Raw genomic sequence first — 12,408 nt, forward strand, 5'->3', positions numbered from 1 at the left:
AAGCTGTATTTTCAGTCTTCCTTTGACTTTCATCACCTTCAAGTTTTTGAAGATTACAGGCCCGTCATCTTGTGGACCAGCCCTCTTTTGGGGGTTCGTGTGACATTTCCCCTAATATGTAAGACACGCATTTTTGGCAGAAATACTACAGAAGTGGTTCTGTCGCCCCTGATGCTGATTCGTTCGGTCATTAGGGACCTTAATGAGCAGAGACAAATCTGGATGGCCCTGAAGGTCGTCTCCTTCCCTCTCCTCACAGCAGAGCTCACAGCCGCCCAGGCAGGGCTGAGCAGGTCGGTGGAGACAAAACCTTGGCCAGTCAAGGCTCCTGGTGGGCCAAGGCCTCCGAGCTGCCCCCTGCCCTGGGAATGCCGACTTCCCAGCACTGTACCTGGGGGCCCTGGATCTATTTCTCATTATTTAGAGACACCAGGAGTTCCCTAACCCCATTGGTCAACATAGAGACATGCAGCGCCTGTGGGGTGGTGCCCACTTCTGTCGGGCTCTGCTGGCCGAGGCAGGCCTTGTCTTGCTGGCCCCTGAGGCAGGCCTTGTCTTGCTGGCCCCTGGCCATGGTGCTCAGACAATAGCTACACTTGGCCTATGCTGAGTGATAATGAATGTCGGGGGACAGTGTGCACTCTGCCACTTCTCTGCATATGTTTCCCCCGCTGAACCCCAGGTTATAGCTGCACCATGTGGCCTTAGCGGTGTGTCTGTGACGCCTTGGGAGACAGTTAGCTTTGTATACTTGAGTAAGGTGGTGTCGGCTAGATTCTCTTTTATAAAGTTCTCATTTTTGAAAGAAGGATTTTATGGGGAGATGCTTTGGACCTATGTAAATAGTTCATTGCTTGTCCAACTTTTATCCACTGGATATAGCATACATTGATATTTCTTATCTGATGATTGCCAAATAGTGATTTTTAATTCCATTATTTCTTGGCTGCATTCTACTGTATGTATGAGCTATCTCTTCTCCCCATTGATTTATTCAATAAAAAAATATCCGTGTGGGCTCGTGGGTTACACTTTATTACATGGGCCATCTCCTCCTTTTATAATTTATTTTGATGCTCAAATTGCCCCAGACGTGGCCCCTTCACGATGGCTGCTTTGTCTTTTTGAGATGTCTCCATCATTCCTTGTGCATTTCATACTTTCTGACACAGTAAGATGCTCCAGGCTCATCTCTATGGCACTTCAAATACATTTACATTTATCGTTATAGCTACGTACACTGCAAACCTTGAATCACATCAATACCTCTGATTCCAGTCCAGTCACACAGCCTCCTTGTTCTTCGTGTTACTGGGCTTGCAACCCCTTCTCCGCAGCGAGACACCTGGCTCGCGTTTTCCTCTGTGTGGCCCCTCCATGCAATCTGCCGCCTGGCTTTGGAGGCCGCCCTGCTTCCTTGTTTGGGGTCTGACCCCCACACTAGCCCGACTTCCTAGCTGAATATGGGCGTGGCTGTATTATCCTGTGTAGACAGAGAAGCAGAGAGAACAAATTAGGAGAGAGAGAGAGAGAGAGAGAGAGAGAGAGAGATATGAAGCAGACACATGGGGAAAATCACAGAAGGACATGAGGAGTATCTTTTGGGTTTCTGGGCACTTCCTAACCCTGGTCCTAGTCCTTGGCTAAGATGTAGCTGTATTCCTGGTCCTGGCTTTGTGAGAAACTGACATCCTAATGATAAATTCTTCCCTTTCCATTAAGCTACTTCAGGCTGGTTTCTGTTACAAACAGAGAATCTTTTTTTTTTTTTTTTTTAAATCCTCACCCAAGGGTATTTTTCCATTGATCTTTTAGAGAGAGAGAGTGGAAGAGAGAGGGAAAGACAGAGAGAAACATTGATGTGAAAGAAACACATCGACTGGTTGCCTCCTGTACATGCCCAGACTAGGGCCTGGGCCGGGGAGGAGCCTGCAACCAGGCACATGCCCTTGACCATAATTGAACTTGGGACGCTTTGGTCCACAGGCCAATGCTCTATCCATTGAGCCACACCGGCTAGGGCTTAAACAAAGGTGTATTTATATCCTGCCTTGTTCTATAAAAAAACAAAACAAACTGAAATATAGTCAGGGCAAGGAGGAAATAAAAATTAACCCACAGAAAATGCTTACCACATGGTACTGTACTGTTTAATATGGGCTGGAATATTAGCGCTAAGCTTTTTAGTGATCTCAACCAAGTATGAAACACTATCCCTTACAAGATTTCTTCTCCAGATTTAAAGCATGAGCAACTGGAAGATGAATAGATACACCACTGGGACCAAAGAGTCTAGAAGGGAACGCTTCAGCAAATGGGCAGTAATGGCACGCTGTGTAGCGTCTGGAAGAAATATTAATTTGGATCCATACCTCACCCCATATACCGAGTCAGTTCCAAATGGACCGATGTTTAATTACAAAAGACTGGAAGTCTAAGTGCCCATCAATAGAGCATTAGTTAAATAAATTATGTCATATTCCTACAATAAAATGCTATGGGAATTGAAAAAAAAATAATGAGGAGCTCTGTATATACTGCTATAGACATATTTTTGATACATTAAGTAATAAAAAGCAAAATGTAATACTTGGGTGTGACATGCAACTACTTTTGTAAATTGGGAGATGTCTCGGCTTCTATAGGCATAAAAAGATTACCTAGAAGAATGAGCAAAAATAGTGGTTATGTGTTTGGGTATGGAGACAGGTGTGGGGGAGAGATTCTTTTAACTGTATATCTTTTTTTTTTAACTGTATATCTTCTTATGCTTTCTGATGGATGAACCATATAAATACTTAATTTTTTAAAAAAAAATTTGATGAAAATCAGACAAACTAGCTGATGAAGTCCAGCTAGTTTTGACCAACTCAGAGGACAGCAGGAGGGGCTGGAAGTGAAGCTGCCCACACATTCCCACTGCCGGGGAGGGGGGGTGTGGCCATCCCCACCCTGGGTGCCTTCCTTTCCCATAAAGGATGATCTCCCCAAAGCCTTTCCATGTGTTACTGGGGAGGTCTACGGCCCACAGTGCTTGCCATGTAGGAAACATTACTTTTAGAGAAGTCTTCCAAGAGCATTCTATTTCCTCATTTTACCCATGAACAGTCCACGCTTACTAGTAGGTGAGTTTACAGCAACTATATGATCAACATGGGCGCGCAGGCGCGATGAGCACCCCAGCGTCACAGCCAGAACACCCGGGTTCAAATCTCAGTTGTCTACGTCTTAGCTGTTCAGTCGCCGGAGGTTTTTTGTTTTGTTCCTCTTAATAGGGGTGGGGGGCAATGACTGCACAGACCTCGCAGGGCCCATGGAAAGATCACCCGCTTGCATCAGCCGGTCCCATAGCGACATAACTGGAGCCACACGAAGCATCGCCATTCTTCTCGCACTCACATTTTAGAAGGACGCAAATGAAACGAATATTTACTCCAATATATCAGAAAGCATTACCACTTCAACATGCAATAAATATCAACATTACTGGTGAGATGTTTTACACCCTTTTTTGGTAACGGACACACACATCCGAGCTGCAGCCAGCGCGTCTCCACGGGAGTAGCTTAGCCTAAGAGTTCCGTATTGAACCTTGCTGACCTCGGCAGCGCCCAGCACACAGTAGGTGCTACGCTTGGGCACCGAAGCACCTATCGGGTGCCTCTGGAAGCGATGTCTGCATTTTGGGGTACATTAGTAGGATTTTCCTTAAGCCGGTCACTCGGCCTTCTCATTTTAACCCACAGCCACAAGGCATGGTGCCGGGTAGCAACCTGTGCAATGAACACTTTACGTACGTGGGGCCACTGTCCCCTCTCGTCTGCGGGTGGGTGGGGGTGGGAGGTGGTCTCTGTGGTCCCGCCAAATGCGGAGGACCCCGAGCCAGGAGCGGGGTGGAAAGCGGCCGAGCGGGAAGGTCTTTAAAACGCGGGAGGGGAGTGGGAAAAGGCCACGTTTAGGGGCGATGGCTGCCACGCAGGGCAGCAAGGGCGGCGGGCGAATCCGAGCGCCCGGAGGTCCTGCCCCGCCGGGCGGGGAGCGCCTGCAGCCCACGAGGCCGCGCGGCGCTGGAACGGCCCGGGCCCGGCCGCCGCTGGGCCGCAGCCCCCGCCTCAGCCCCCGCGCCGCGCCCGCCGTCTCCGGGCTCCTGATTGGCTGAGGGGCCGGGGTTAACCTTTCACCGCCGCGCGCCGTCCAATCACAGGCTCGCTCTCAGCCGGCGCGGGGAGCGGCGCGGCGCGGCGGCCGGGGCGGCGTGGGCGCCCGTGGGATTCTCCAAGCGGCCGTGCGCCGTTGCCGCGGGCCGTGCGCGGGCTGCGGGCGAGCCGGGCGCTGCGCAGTCTCCGCAGGCGCCGGCGGGAGGGGTCGAGGCGGACGCGCGGCGCGGCGCGGGCTGCAGCGGGCCCAGGTGAATGGAGTAGCCTGACAGCGGGGACGCGGCGCCGGCGAGCGGGAGGAAATGGCGGCGGCGGCGGCGCCGGGCGGCACCGGGAGGCCTGGGCTGTGACGCACGCGCCGGAGCGGGGTCCGATGGTTCTCGAAGGCCCGCGGCGCCCCGTGCTGCAGGTGAGGCGGGCTCTCGCGGCGCCGCTTTGTGTCCCGGGCGGGGAGCGCTGCGCCCGGCCCCGCACCCGGCCCGCGTGGGCGCCCCGGCCCTGGGCCCGCGCTCAGGCCTGGCGCGTGGGGCGGGGACGGCGCGGCCTGCAGGGCTGTGCGCTGGCCCGACCCTGGCGCCCCTTCCGAGTGGCCGCTTTGGAGGGACGTGGTGCGGTCGCCCCGGCTCTGGTTGGGGGGGCCGCGGGCCGCCCTTGGGGAGCGGGGTTTGACAGGTCCGGGGACGCGCACCGGCTGCGGCGGGACGGGCCGCGGCGCCCTCGGGGCTTCCTGGGACCAGCGGCGGCGGTCACTGCTGTGGCCGCAGCGGACACCCGCGGGAGGGCCGGGGGTGGAGGGGGAGGACGCGGGGCTGCGGGGTGCTGCTGGCAGGAAGCGCGGGCCTTCGGGGCGCCCGGCGGGACCGGGAGGACTGTTCCCGTCCGCTGGCGGGTGACCAGCTCCGGGGCCGGGGCCGGCAGCCGAGGCCATCTTCCCGCGCCTCCCCGCCCCTCCCCGGCGATGTTTCTGCGCTAGAACTTGTGGTCCCCGCCTCGAGCCTCTCCCGCGGGCTTGTAATCTGCGGGGAATCAGCGTGAGCTTCAGCCCCGCGTCAGGTTTGCGGAGATGACCCGGAGGCGCCCGGCGGCCCGCCGGCCTGGCCCGCAGCGCAGGCCCCACAGGCCAGCAGCATGTCTGCCAGCAGTCTGCCGGGGCCTGCAGCTGTGCAGGGAGCAGGTGAGAGCCAGCCTCGCCCTGCAGTGTTCAGGGAGCGTTTTGGTGCAGAAAGTCAGGCTGAAAACGCCCGCGTGACCGGTCCACGTAAGCCTTAAGTGTTCCTACCACGGGCGAGCGCGGTTTATGGACATGGATTCGGTGTAAGGACATCGATTCGGTGTAAGGACATGGATTCCGTGTAAGGACATCGATTCGGTTTAAGGACATCGATTCGGTTTAAGGACATTCCTTCGTCTGATCCAAGAGCCCTTCCTTGGAAGCAGGCGCCTGCTTCCTGAGGTGCTTGGTCCTTGGAGCTTTCTGCATCGTCACCATTCGGATTTCCCGTTGTCTTCGTGTTGCTTGTCCCTCAAGTGCAGTGCACAGCGCATGGAAAAGGGCAGAAGTTAGGTACCTTGGAAATGAGGGAATTTTTAAAAAAATGTGCTTTAATGCAAGGTTAACGCAGTTGAAAAACGTGTTGATGTAAACATTAACATTTGTCAGTAAAAATACTCGCCTTAACCAAGAGCTCCGATAATTTATTACAGGATGGATGCGGGTGTGGGATTCTGGAGGAGGTGGCTTGTGAATAGTAATTTGGGCATCACTGATTCCTGCAGGAACTAGGCTCTGGAAGCATCGGCCTATTTCGCCAGGTGGTGTCTTTCAAACTAGATAGCTACACGTGCACGTGCATACTTTACAGGGAATACATGCCACATATATGCACACACATATAGTTATTTCAAAACTTGATGTAGGACATATTTTATAAAATGTCTATAGATCAGAGACACTAAAGATTGCTTTTAATATGATCACTTGAAGCACTTAAATGGTAATGTTGGTGTGTGGGTTTATTCATGGCAACAAAATGCCATTTGAACCGTTTGAAGAAAAGATGTGTTAGTTACATTTAATTTGGGGAGAGAAGACTTTTCCTGCACTTGTTTCAGGGAGGGCTTGCTCCTCACGCTGCCTTTGCCTCGTCGCAGGTGGAGTTCTGTCTCCCGCACCCCGCTTGTGGCTCTGTGTGGGGACTGTGCAGCGAGGTGGTTTTGCCATTGCTGAGTGTTACTCTCCTGGTTTTCGAGGACATTTCATTGTCGTCTGGCTTCATCTGACTTGGTGGTGATTCTGTGGTGGTGTGTGTTGGCCGGTGCGCTCGGCGTCACCTAGGAAGGAGGGCTTACGGCATTGCACTGTTCGTTCCCTGCCACCGTCCAACGTGGGCGATGCTTGTTTCCCTTGAGAAAGTAGACATTTCATAGATACTCTCTCACTTGTGACCTTAACACCTTGCGGTCATTACTTGTGGCAAAGGAGAGAAGTGACCCTGAGGCACTGTCCTTACTTTACATACAGAGGTAATTGCCTGGAGTTGAGTCTGGACGTGGCCGAGCAGGACTGATGGTGTGGTTTCAGAGCCCTTGCACGGTGCTCTGTCCCTTGCATTACGCTGGTGTTCTAAGTGGATTGTGGAGGAGGAGCCGTAGCATGGGCAGGAAGTCCTCAGTTGATGCTTGTTGTTGAATGAAGGAAACGCTGTGTAACCTACATGTTCAGGTGACCTCTCATCTGAGTATTTCAGTTTTTTCCTGTGCTAAATATATGTAACTAATTTTATCACTAAATATATATAACTAATTTGATCACTAAATATATATAACTAATTTGATCACTTTAACCAGTTTTCAGTGTATGGTTTTATGGCGTGAAGTACACACACATTGTTTTGCAACCATCAGCACCATCATCTCCAGAACTTTTTCTTCTCCCTCAACTGAAACTCTGCCCCATTAGACACTAACTCTCACTCCACCCTCCTTCCAGCCCAGGCAGCCATCATTCTATTTCTCTATGAATGTGACTACTCTTGGAACCTCACACAAGTGGGATCATACAATGTTTGTCCTTTTGTGACTGGTGTATTTCACTTAAGCTTCTTCAGGGTTCATTTATGTTGTAGCATGTGTCAGGATTTCCTTTTTAAGGCTGAATAATGGTTCATTGTATGTGCATATACCACATTTTATTTATCCATTCATCCGTAGGTGGACACCTGGGTTGTTGCTTCTGCATTTTGGCTTTATGAATAGTTCGTGTGTGTGTGTGTGTGTGTGTGTGTGTTTTGTTTTTTTTCATCTTAACCCAAGGACATGCTTAGAGATAGGGGTGGCAGGAGAGAGGGGGAGGCGCGGGGAGGGAGGGAGGGAGAGAGAGAGAGAGAGAGAGAGAGAGAGAGAGAGAGAGAGAGAGAGAGAGAGGAAGAAACCAGTGTGAGAGAGATACATCGATTGGTTGTTTTCCATACATGCACCAACCAGGGATCCAACCCACAACTCAGGTATGTGCCTTGACCTGGCAACCTATCAGTGCATAGGATGATGCTCAATCAATTGTCACCCCAGCTGGGCCAGTTCATCAAAATACTGGACTCAGATTTTTTTAAAAAATACATTTTTTATTGATTTTTACAGAGAGAAAGAGAGGGATAAAGAGAGTTAGAAATATCGATCAACTGCCTTCTGCATGCCCCCTACTGGGGACTGAGCCTGCAACCAAGGTACATCCCTTGACTGGAATCAAACTTGGGACCCTTCCATCTGAGGGCTGATGCTCTGTCCACTGAGCCAAACCAGTGAGGGCTGGACTCAGATTTTATCGCAATATGAACTTTCTCAGGGCTCTCCTGAAAGTTACACTTTCCTACAAACGGTTCCTCTTTGTCAAGAAAAGACTTTAATCTCCTTAAGACCCAGGATTGACTCATTTTTATGATCTCAGTTCCTGGCAAGTGGATATTCAAATAACTGAGCTTCTTCAGCTGAGCAGTCATGGCGCTAGGCTGTGCTCTTGGCTGCCGGAGGAGGACACTGGGAGGGTCCGTGTCTGCCTTGGGTAAATTGTAAGTTGGAGCCATATGGTTTGTCTTGTTTACCTTATGCTCTGCTTTTTTGAACATTCAAGAGTTTAGGTCATTGTAAAAGGTCAATGCATGTATATATTTTATTATCTGTCTACTTTGAGAAAGGGTTTGAGATGGTTTTACTATAACAGGTGTGTGAAAGGACTGGAAATGGTAAGGGTTGAGAGGTACAGTGTGGAGGAGGCTGGAGGGAATTAGACGAGAAGCTGAGGGCAAGGGGAGCTCGGCATCTGCATGTAGCTAAAGGTTTTTTTTAAAAATCTAAATTGTTAGTCAAAGTGAAAGAGGAAACAGTACTAATTATAGTTGGCATTGATTAATGAAAGGAAGTATACCAATTAACCAGGAGAAGCAGACTTTTCTCTTGTATGAAGAATACGTAACTGTTTAAATTCGCATATAAAATGACATTAATATGTGGACAAAATGTTTTACGAGTGATAGAGAAACATTTTTCACATGCCATTGTAGAGAAACTAGGTAAAAGCCTCGGGCAGAATAGAAAAGCCTTAGTAATACGGGTGTACCTCATTCTGGTGATCGGATTTATTAGAGTTTAGTTCATTTATCTCCCAGATGATTTTCCTGAAATATCAGCGTCTCATTCAGTTGTCTTTTGACAGATACTGAGTGACAGTCTCTTTACGAATGAACTCATTTCTGGACAGGATAGGCAGGCAGGAGTTCCCAGATTTTCACTGCCAGGCTTTGGGAATGAACGTGTGTTGGCCTAAAAAGCAGGGCTGCTTTCGTGGAGGTGTGTCCTCAGTGAGTGAATGCAGAGGAAGTGATACAGCTGATCCTTGAGCAACGTGGGGTTAAAGGGCGCTGATCTCCTCACCCCTGCCTCGAATACCAAAATCCTTGGTGCTCAAGTTCCCTGTGTGTAATGACCCTCTGCAACCGTGGATCAAAAACAGTACAGGTATTTGTTGCATAAAAATCTGTATAAGTGTACCCTCTTTGTGATGTTCGAGGGTCAACTGTATTTTTTAGGTCTAGCTGATGAAATTAAAATTTTCAGTAATGTAAGAAGGCCTTTGTTAAAACAAACTCTGAGTACAAAATGTCTTTCCTATTTATCTAAAATTGTCAGTTCTCTTAATATGTGAAGTTGCTTAGGGCAAGGATAGCTTAGCATCATTTAAATACATGACTAGGAAGATGCCATAAGAAAGCATTGCTTGAGGTTGTCTATAAGATTTACTAGAGATAAGACATGAAATACTTAAATTTTGGCCTTAGTGTTTGATTTTTGAGACTTGTAGTGACATTAAATGTCTGTGTTAAGGTTTATAGAATAATAAGGATGGACTAGAACAGTACCTGGTATACAGAAGGTGCTCCGATTTGTTCAGTGAATAAATTAGTTATTACTTTTTGAAGTATTTAGAACTAGCACAGTTTTATGGAGAATAACATTGCTTTTATGTTGTTTTTTAAAAGATTATTACTGCCCTGGCTGGTGTGACTCAGTTGGTTGCGTGTTGTCCAGGGCACTGAGGTTCCAGGTTCCATTCCTCAGGGCACATGCTGGGGGTGCTGGCTGGATCCCTGCAGGAGGCAGCAGATCCATGTGTTGCGCTCACATTGATGTTTCTCTCTCCCTTCCTCCCAGAAATGTAAGATGAAAACTTTGGGAAATAGTCTTAAGAAGTAGATAAAGTCAGATTTTTGCTTTGAATGGATGTCAGAATCTTTCAGAGACAGTTGAGTCTTTTCATCTTCTCTCTCTCCATCTAGAACAGCTTAGTAAATGTTTGTTAATGGATGAGAACCTGACAGAAACTCTAACTTTTTCTCTTTGATCATTTTGATACCCTGTGCAAGTCCTTTTTGCCCACTCAGTTTGCTAGTCTGCCTTTTGCTTACTGATTTGTAGGAGTTGTTAATATATCCTACTCTGGCTTGCTTTTTCACTCTCTGAATCAGGTCATTTAATGAACACAAGTTCTAATTTTATGTAGTCCAGTTTGTCAATGATTTTCCTTTATGACTGGTGCTTTCTAGATCTTATCTAAGAAATTTCTGCTCACCCCAAGGACATGAAGATGTATTCGCCTATGTTTTTTTCTAATAACTTTATTGTTCAATTTTGTACATTTAGATATATAATCTAACTGGCATTGATTTTTGTGTGTGATATGAGGCAGGAGTAAAGATTCTATTTTCTATCTGGATACAACCTAGCTTCTGTTCCCTGCTGTACTACAGTATTGTTTTTTGCCATTAAGTAAGTAAGCTTATATATGTGTCCTTTTCCATATTTTATTCTGTTCCATTGTCTATTTTTGTGCCAGCACCCACACTATCTTAATTACTGTAGCTTTATAGTAAGTCCTAATAAATCAATTGATTTTTTTTTTTATGTTAAGCCATCTTTGCATTCCTGTGACAAAACACAACAGGTTGAGATGCATTTTCCTTTTTATATATATCTGGATTCAGTTTGCTAGGATTTTGTTTAGCATTTTTATGTTTTTTGTTTGAGAGATGGGGCTGTAATTTTACTGTTCTTATTAGGTTTTGGTGTCAAGTTTATGCTGGTATCATAGAAAGAGTTGGGAAGTATTCTCTCTTACTTCTGTCCTGAAGAGTTTGTTTTTAAGATTGAAGTTATTTTAAATATTTAGAAGAATCACTAGTGAAGCCATCTGGGCTTGGAGTTTTTAATAATCAATTTTTAATAATCCATTTTCTTTAAAAGGTATAGGCCTTTTCAAATTTTTGTTTCTTCAGATGTTAACTTTGGTAAGCTGTGTTTTCCAAGGAATTTGTCCACTTTATCTAAAGTATTTCCTTGAGTGGCCATGAGAAAGTAATTGATGCTAAAATAACCAGCTAAAACCTTGCTTCATTTGGAAAAAGTACAACTATTTAAGGGATAATTAAGTAATATAAAGAATACTCTTTGCTGTGTGTATGAAATAATAGTCAGTGGTTAATGACACTTCAGTTAGGATTTATATATTCTTAGAAGTTAGGTACAGGTGTGATTTATGTGGACAAAATTAGTTCCCTGAAAACTAATGATATTCAAAAGCTACTGGTAGCTCAGTTGGTTGGAGCATCAGCCCCGATATGCCAAGGTTGGGAGCTCGATCCAAGCCAGGGCACATAGATGAATCAACCAATGAGTGCATAAAACATGGAACAACAAATCAGTGTTTCTCTCTCTCTCTCTCTCAAATCAATTAAAAAATTTTTTAAAAAAGAAGCTCTTGATTAGTATATGAAATTTGTAATTAGATTGGAAGCTAAATTTCTAATCTGACCAAAATTCACTTTTGATTAATCCAACCCTTGAATTAAATTTAACATATGCTTTATTGTTCTTTGAAGGATTGTTTCTAAGTAATAGTAAAAATAAAAATAAGTAAAGTATAAAATAGTAGTATCTTAAAAACATTTTGGGAGGGGGACAGTCAGTATTCAAATCGCTTCAACTTCCTCCCTACAGTGCATGCAATTCTTTTCCCCCACCAAACATCTTATGCATTTTTTAGTGATCTGCACATTTGACTTGGCTAATGAATTGAATGTATGTGTTGTGGATTGTGTAGGGGAGCTAGCGGAGTCTGGGGTGGACAGACATCGTCGTAGATCCCACTATAGAACGAGGCTGAGCCTGGGAGGTGAGGTCATTAGCTCGAGGTCTTACAGGCAGCAGATGGATTCAAGCACCACTCTGACTTCTACCCTGCTTCCCTTCCTCTCTCTCAGGGATTTGCTCTGTAATGTATTGGGTTTAATTGTAACACAGTTAAGTGAAAAAGACTTGTTCGTTTAGGAGGCTGCATTTATTCTGATGCTGCTGGATTTTTTCTCCCCAGAATTCCTGAATTCCTGTAATGGAGGGTTTAAAAATTTGTTTGTAGTTTTAGCAATAGCGAATCTTCATCTTTCTTTTTAGATTAATTGAATTTTTGGAACAGCCAAAAGTTCCCTTGGCAGCTGAGTGTGGCTTTCCAAGTGGAAACGTGTAACAGGAGGCAAGGATAGGGGCTCGGGCTAGAGATGGGGCCAGAAAGGCCCTGGGTCTCCCAGGGTGGGGGCAGGTGGGTGGGGGTTTGTGCTACAGGGACTTGCAGTGCGCACACAGGGACAGTCCCAGGCACAGGTGTGAGGAGAGGAGATGTTTGTAACAGGAAAGGAATGTCTGCTCT

At 47.0% G+C, this 12,408-nt stretch overlaps 1 protein-coding gene and 1 long non-coding RNA gene across 4 annotated transcripts in view; one reads left to right on the forward strand and one right to left on the reverse strand.

The window, feature by feature from the left end:
• Positions 1-1,012: 1,012 nt before the first annotated feature.
• LOC106695021 lies at positions 1,013-4,235 on the reverse strand. Its single transcript, XR_001346111.2, has 2 exons — positions 3,120-4,235; positions 1,013-1,483 (listed from the first exon to the last, which is right to left on the reverse strand). It is a non-coding gene; the product is annotated as an uncharacterized LOC106695021 (long non-coding RNA).
• A 188-nt stretch (positions 4,236-4,423) lies between these two features.
• The window catches only part of DICER1 (dicer 1, ribonuclease III), a 63,647-nt gene continuing 55,662 nt past the window's right edge, over positions 4,424-12,408 (forward strand). For all 3 annotated transcript variants that reach the window (XM_023746973.1, XM_023746974.1, XM_006106160.3), the window contains exon 1: positions 4,424-4,566. The gene's annotated coding sequence lies outside the window, so the exon portion shown is untranslated. The remainder of the gene's footprint in view (positions 4,567-12,408) is intronic.

This window comes from Myotis lucifugus, unplaced genomic scaffold, assembly GCF_000147115.1.
Source record: "Myotis lucifugus unplaced genomic scaffold, Myoluc2.0 scaffold_776, whole genome shotgun sequence".
Lineage (NCBI taxonomy): Eukaryota > Metazoa > Chordata > Mammalia > Chiroptera > Vespertilionidae > Myotis > Myotis lucifugus.